The sequence below is a fragment of the Carex rostrata genome, unplaced genomic scaffold (assembly GCF_964058835.1).
Source record: "Carex rostrata unplaced genomic scaffold, lpCarRost1.2 SCAFFOLD_38, whole genome shotgun sequence".
NCBI lineage: Eukaryota > Viridiplantae > Streptophyta > Magnoliopsida > Poales > Cyperaceae > Carex > Carex rostrata.
The window spans coordinates 167501-175000 of NW_027601202.1; positions in this window are offsets into that span (position 1 = coordinate 167501).

Consider the following 7500-nt stretch of genomic DNA (forward strand, 5'->3'; position numbering starts at 1 on the left):
GCCGCCTTTACGGCTGGGGATTTCAACCCTTGCGGCTACCCGCATCGGTCTTACGGGCGCCTCCACGCTTAGACGCCCTGCCCGATCGTGTTTCGCCGGCTTTACGGCTGGGGATTTCAACCCGCATCGGTCTCTGCGGGGCGCCTCCACGCTTAGGCACCCCGCTCAACCGTGTTTCGCCGGCTTTACGGCTGGGGATTTCAACCCGCTCGGTCACTGCGGGGCGCCTCCACGCTTAGGCGCCCCGCTCAACCGTGTTTCGCCGGCTTTACGGCTGGGGATTTCAACCCGCGCGGCTACCCGCATCGGTCTTACGGGCGCCTCCACGCTTAGACGCCCTGCCCGAACGTGTTTCGCCGGCTTTACGGCTGGGGATTTCAACCCGCTCGGTCTCTGCGGGGCGCCTCCACGCTTAGGCTCCCCAATGAACCGTGTTTCGCCGGCTTTACGGCTGGGGATTTCAACCCGCGCGGCTACCCGCATCGGTCTTACGGGCGAAACTCCACGCGGAGTCACCCTGCCCGAACGTGTTTCGCCGGCTTTACGGCTGGGGATTTCAACCCGCTCGGTCTCTGCGGGGCGCCTCCACGCTTAGGCGCCCCGCTCAACCGTGTTTCACCGGCTTTACGGCTGGGGATTTCAACCCGCTCGGTCACTGCAGGGCACCTCCACGCTTAGGCGCCCCGCTCAACCGTGTTTCGCCGGCTTTACGGCTGGGGATTTCAACCCGCACGGCTACCCGCATCGGTCTTACGGGCGCCTCCACGCTTAGACGCCCTGCCCGAACGTGTTTCGCCGGCTTTACAGCTGGGGATTTCAACCCGCTCGGTCTCTGCGGGGCGCCTCCACGCTTAGGCGCCCCAATGAACCGTGTTTCGCCGGCTTTACGGCTGGGGATTTCAACCCGCGCGGCTACCCGCATCGGTCTTACGGGCGAAACTCCACGCGGAGTCGCCCTGCCCGAACTTGTTTCGCCGGCTTTACGGCTGGGGATTTCAACCCGCTCGGTCTCTGCGGGGCGCCTCCACGCTTAGGCGCCCCAATGAACCGTGTTTCGCCGGCTTTACGGCTGGGGATTTCAACCCGCGCGGCTACCCGCATCGGTCTTACGGGCGAAACTCCACGCGGAGTCGCCCTGCCCGAACTTGTTTCGCCGGCTTTACGGCTGGGGATTTCAACCCGCTCGGTCTCTGCGGGGCGCCTCCACGGTTAGGCGCCCCAATGAACCGTGTTTCGCCGGCTTTACGGCTGGGGATTTCAACCCGCTCGGTCTCTGCGGGGCGCCTCCACGCTTAGGCGCCCCAATGAACCGTGTTTCGCCGGCTTTACGGCTGGGGATTTCAACCCGCGCGGCTACCCGCATCGGCCTTACGGGCGAAACTCCACGCGGAGTCACCCTGCCCGACCGCTTTTCGCCGGCTTTACGGCTGGGGATTTCAACCCGCATCGGTCTTACGGGCGCCTCCACGCTTAGACGCCCTGCCCCACCGTGTTTCGCCGGCTCTACGGCTGGGGATTTCAACCCGCGTGGTCCGTGTTTTTCGGTAACATATTCGTGTTCCTTGCCCCCGACGGGCCGTGTTTTTCGGTAACAAAATCGTGTCTTTTGTCCCCGCTGCACCGTGTTTTTTGCCCCGCTCAACCGTGTTTTTTGCCCCCGCTCAACCGTGCTTACTGCCCCCGCTCAACCGTGTTTTTTCGGTAACATAATCGTGTCTTCGGGTAACATAATCTTGTTTTTCGGGCCATTTTACACCGACGGAGGCACCCACAGGGGCCATGTACACCCCGCTTGGCATGTACATGAGGGGCTGCCTCTTCCAAAAATCCTTCCCCCCTATAGGGGAATATGCATTTTGGGTCTCCAGCCACGCCCAGGGTTACCACCCCCTGGAAATCCCCCAGGTTTACCCCCCATTTTATGTGGATGCATAGATTCAGACCGCCCTGCTCCACCGCTTTTGGCCATTTTTGCCCAACGTTAGCCGCTTCGGCGTGCCGCTGGACTGTTTTCGGGCCTTTTTCACCGACGCTTGGCCGTATCCGCTTAGTTTTCCCCAACGCGTGGCCGCATCCGCTTAGTTTTCCCCCGCTGGACTGTTTTCGGGTCACTTTTGCCCAACGTTAGCGGCTTCCGCTTGCCGCTGGGCTGTTTTCGGGCCATTTTTCCCCCACACTTGGCCGTATCCGCTTAGTTTTCCCCAACGCGTGGCCGCATCCGCTTAGTTTTCCCCCGCTGAACTGTTTTCGGGTCACTTTTGCCCAACGTTAGCCGCTTCCGCTTGCCGCTGGGCTGTTTTCGGGCCATTTTTCCCCAACACTTGGCCGTATCCGCTTAGTTTTCCCCAACGCGTGGCCGCATCCGCTTAGTTTTCCCCCGCTGAACTGTTTTCGGGTCAGTTTTGCCCAACGTTAGCCGCTACCGCTTGCCGCTGGACTGTTTTCGGGCCAATTTCCACCGACTCTTGGCCGTATCCGCTTAGTTTTCCCCAACGCGTGGCCGCATCCGCTTAGTTTTCCCCCGCTGAACTGTTTTCGGGTCACTTTTGCCCAACGTTAGCCGCTTCCGCTTGCCGCTGGACTGTTTTCGGGCCAATTTCCACCGACTCTTGGCCGTATCCGCTTAGTTTTCCCCAACGCGTGGCCGCATCCGCTTAGTTTTCCCCCGCTGAACTGTTTTCGGGTCACTTTTGCCCAACGTTAGCCGCTTCCGCTTGCCGCTGGACTGTTTTCGGGCCAATTTCCACCGACTCTTGGCCGTATCCGCTTAGTTTTCCCCAACGCGTGGCCGCATCCGCTTAGTTTTCCCCCGCTGATCCATTTTCGGGTCACTTTTGCCCAACGTTAGCCGCTTCCGCTTGCCGCTGGGCTGTTTTCGGGCCAATTTCCACCGACACTTGGCCGCATCCGCTTAGTTTTCCCCAACGCGTGGCCGCATCCGCTTAGTTTTCCCCCGCTTAACTGTTTTCGGGTCACTTTTCCCCAACGTTAGCCGCTTCCGCTTGCCGCTGGGCTGTTTTCGGGCCATTTTTCCCCAACACTTGGCCGTATCCGCTTAGTTTTCCCCAACGCGTGGCCGCATCCGCTTAGTTTTCCCCCGCTGAACTGTTTTCGGGTCACTTTTGCCCAACGTTAGCCGCTTCCGCTTGCCGCTGGACTGTTTTCGGGCCAATTTCCACCGACTCTGGGCCGGATCCGCTTAGTTTTCCCCAACGCTTGGCTGCATCCGCTTAATTTTCCCCAGCTGAACTGTTTTCGGGTCACTTTGTCCCAACGTTAGCCGTTTCCGCTTGCCGCTGGACTGTTTTCGGGCCATTTTCCACCGACTCTTGGCCGTATCCGCTTGGTTTTCCCCAACGCTTGGCTGCTTCCGCTTAATTTCCCCCAGCTTAACTGTTTTCGGGTCACTTTTGCCCAACGTTAGCCGTTTCCGCTTGCCGCTGGACTGTTTTCGGGCCATTTTTCACCGACACTTGGCCGTATCCGCTTAGTTTTCGCCAACAATTGGCTGCATCCGCTTAATTTTCCAAGCTATACTGCTTTCGGGTCAGTTTTGCCCAACGTTAGCCGCTTCCGCTTGCCGCTGGGCTGTTTTCGGGCCATTTTCCACCCACGCTGGCACCGACGGGGCCATGTACACCCACGCGCGTGTACATGAGGGGGCACCCATTTTTGAAAACCTTGCCCCCCTATAGGGGAATATGCATTTTGAGGCTCTAGCCACGCCCAGGGTTACCACCCCCTGAAAATCCCCCAAGTCGAAATCACCCATGTAAAATATTCAAAAAAATCTCAAAAAATCACAAAAAATTTATAAAATCAAATAAATTCAAAAAAAAAAAAAAATTTCAAAAATTCAAAAAAAATTCAAAAAATTCAAAAAAATTCAAAAAAATTCAAAAAATTCAAAAATTCAAAAAAAGTCCAAAAACCCAAAAAAAATTCAAAAATTTCAAAAATTCAAAAAAATTTCAAAAAAAATTTCAAAAATTTGCCCCGCTGAACTGTTTTCGGGTCACTTTTGCCCAACGTTAGCCGCTTCCGCTTGCCGCTGGACTGTTTTCGGGCCAATTTCCACCGACTCTTGGCCGTATCCGCTTAGTTTTCCCCAACGCGTGGCCGCATCCGCTTAGTTTTCCCCCGCTGAACTGTTTTCGGGTCACTTTTGCCCAACGTTAGCCGCTTCCGCTTGCCTCTGGGCTGTTTTCGGGCCAATTTCCACCGACACTTGGCCGCATCCGCTTAGTTTTCCCCAACGCGTGCCCGCATCCGCTTAGTTTTCCCCCGCTTAACTGTTTTCGGGTCACTTTTCCCCAACGTTAGCCGCTTCCGCTTGCCGCTGGGCTGTTTTCGGGCCATTTTTCCCCAACACTTGGCCGTATCCGCTTAGTTTTCCCCAACGCGTGGCCGCATCCGCTTAGTTTTCCCCCGCTGAACTGTTTTCGGGTCACTTTTGCCCAACGTTAGCCGCTTCCGCTTGCCGCTGGACTGTTTTCGGGCCAATTTCCACCGACTCTGGGCCGGATCCGCTTAGTTTTCCCCAACGCTTGGCTGCATCCGCTTAATTTTCCCCAGCTGAACTGTTTTCGGGTCACTTTGTCCCAACGTTAGCCGTTTCCGCTTGCCGCTGGACTGTTTTCGGGCCATTTTCCACCGACTCTTGGCCGTATCCGCTTGGTTTTCCCCAACGCTTGGCTGCTTCCGCTTAATTTCCCCCAGCTGAACTGTTTTCGGGTCACTTTTGCCCAACGTTAGCCGTTTCCGCTTGCCGCTGGACTGTTTTCGGGCCATTTTTCACCGTCACTTGGCCGTATCCGCTTAGTTTTCGCCAACAATTGGCTGCATCCGCTTAATTTTCCAAGCTATACTGCTTTCGGGTCAGTTTTGCCCAACGTTAGCCGCTTCCGCTTGCCGCTGGGCTGTTTTCGGGCCATTTTCCACCCACGCTGGCACCGACGGGGCCATGTACACCCACGCGCGTGTACATGAGGGGGCACCCATTTTTGAAAACCTTGCCCCCCTATAGGGGAATATGCATTTTGAGGCTCTAGCCACGCCCAGGGTTACCACCCCCTGAAAATCCCCCAAGTCGAAATCACCCATGTAAAATATTCAAAAAAATCTCAAAAAATCACAAAAAATTTATAAAATCAAATAAATTCAAAAAAAAAAAAAAAATTTCAAAAATTCAAAAAAAATTCAAAAAATTCAAAAAAATTCAAAAAAATTCAAAAAAATTCAAAAAATTCAAAAATTCAAAAAAAGTCCAAAAACTCAAAAAAACTTCAAAAATTTCAAAAATTCAAAAAAATTTCAAAAAAAATTTCAAAAATTTGCCCCGCTGAACTGTTTTCGGGTCACTTTTGCCCAACGTTAGCCGCTTCCGCTTGCCGCTGGACTGTTTTCGGGCCAATTTCCACCGACTCTTGGCCGTATCCGCTTAGTTTTCCCCAACGCGTGGCCGCATCCGCTTAGTTTTCCCCCGCTGAACTGTTTTCGGGTCACTTTTGCCCAACGTTAGCCGCTTCCGCTTGCCGCTGGGCTGTTTTCGGGCCAATTTCCACCGACACTTGGCCGCATCCGCTTAGTTTTCCCCAACGCGTGCCCGCATCCGCTTAGTTTTCCCCCGCTTAACTGTTTTCGGGTCACTTTTCCCCAACGTTAGCCGCTTCCGCTTGCCGCTGGGCTGTTTTCGGGCCATTTTTCCCCAACACTTGGCCGTATCCGCTTAGTTTTCCCCAACGCGTGGCCGCATCCGCTTAGTTTTCCCCCGCTGAACTGTTTTCGGGTCACTTTTGCCCAACGTTAGCCGCTTCCGCTTGCCGCTGGGCTGTTTTCGGGCCAATTTCCACCGACACTTGGCCGCATCCGCTTAGTTTTCCCCAACGCGTGCCCGCATCCGCTTAGTTTTCCCCCGCTTAACTGTTTTCGGGTCACTTTTCCCCAACGTTAGCCGCTTCCGCTTGCCGCTGGGCTGTTTTCGGGCCATTTTTCCCCAACACTTGGCCGTATCCGCTTAGTTTTCCCCAACGCGTGGCCGCATCCGCTTAGTTTTCCCCCGCTGAACTGTTTTCGGGTCACTTTTGCCCAACGTTAGCCGCTTCCGCTTGCCGCTGGACTGTTTTCGGGCCAATTTCCACCGACTCTGGGCCGGATCCGCTTAGTTTTCCCCAACGCTTGGCTGCATCCGCTTAATTTTCCCCAGCTGAACTGTTTTCGGGTCACTTTGTCCCAACGTTAGCCGTTTCCGCTTGCCGCTGGACTGTTTTCGGGCCATTTTCCACCGACTCTTGGCCGTATCCGCTTGGTTTTCCCCAACGCTTGGCTGCTTCCGCTTAATTTCCCCCAGCTGAACTGTTTTCGGGTCACTTTTGCCCAACGTTAGCCGTTTCCGCTTGCCGCTGGACTGTTTTCGGGCCATTTTTCACCGTCACTTGGCCGTATCCGCTTAGTTTTCGCCAACAATTGGCTGCATCCGCTTAATTTTCCAAGCTATACTGCTTTCGGGTCAGTTTTGCCCAACGTTAGCCGCTTCCGCTTGCCGCTGGGCTGTTTTCGGGCCATTTTCCACCCACGCTGGCACCGACGGGGCCATGTACACCCACGCGCGTGTACATGAGGGGGCACCCATTTTTGAAAACCTTGCCCCCCTATAGGGGAATATGCATTTTGAGGCTCTAGCCACGCCCAGGGTTACCACCCCCTGAAAATCCCCCAAGTCGAAATCACCCATGTAAAATATTCAAAAAAATCTCAAAAAATCACAAAAAATTTATAAAATCAAATAAATTCAAAAAAAATTCAAAAATTCAAAAATTCAAAAAAAATTCAAAAAATTCAAAAAAATTCAAAAAAATTCAAAAAATTCAAAAATTCAAAAAAAGTCCAAAAACCCAAAAAAACTTCAAAAATTTCAAAAATTCAAAAAAATTTCAAAATTTCAAAAAAAATTTCAAAAATTTGCCCCGCTGAACTGTTTTCGGGTGACTTTTGCCCAACGTTAGCCGCTTCCGCTTGCCGCTGGACTGTTTTCGGGCCTATTTCCACCGACTCTTGGCCGTATCCGCTTAGTTTTCCCCAACGCGTGGCCGCATCCGCTTAGTTTTCCCCCGCTTAACTGTTTTCGGGTCACTTTTGCCCAACGTTAGCCGCTTCCGCTTGCCGCTGGGCTGTTTTCGGGCCAATTTCCACCGACTCTTGGCCGGATCCGCTTAATTTTCCCCAACGCGTGGCCGCATCCGCTTAGTTTTCCCCCGCTGAACTGTTTTCGGGTCACTTTTTCCCAACGTTAGCCGCTTCCGCTTGCCGCTGGACTGTTTTCGGGCCAATTTCCACCGACTCTGGGCCAGATCCGCTTTGTTTTCCCCAACGCGTGGCCGCATCCGCTTAGTTTTCCCCCGCTTAACTGTTTTCGTGTCACTTTTCCCCAACGTTAGCCGCTTCCGCTTGCCGCTGGGCTGTTTTCGGGCCAATTTCCACCGACTCTTGGCCGGATCCGCT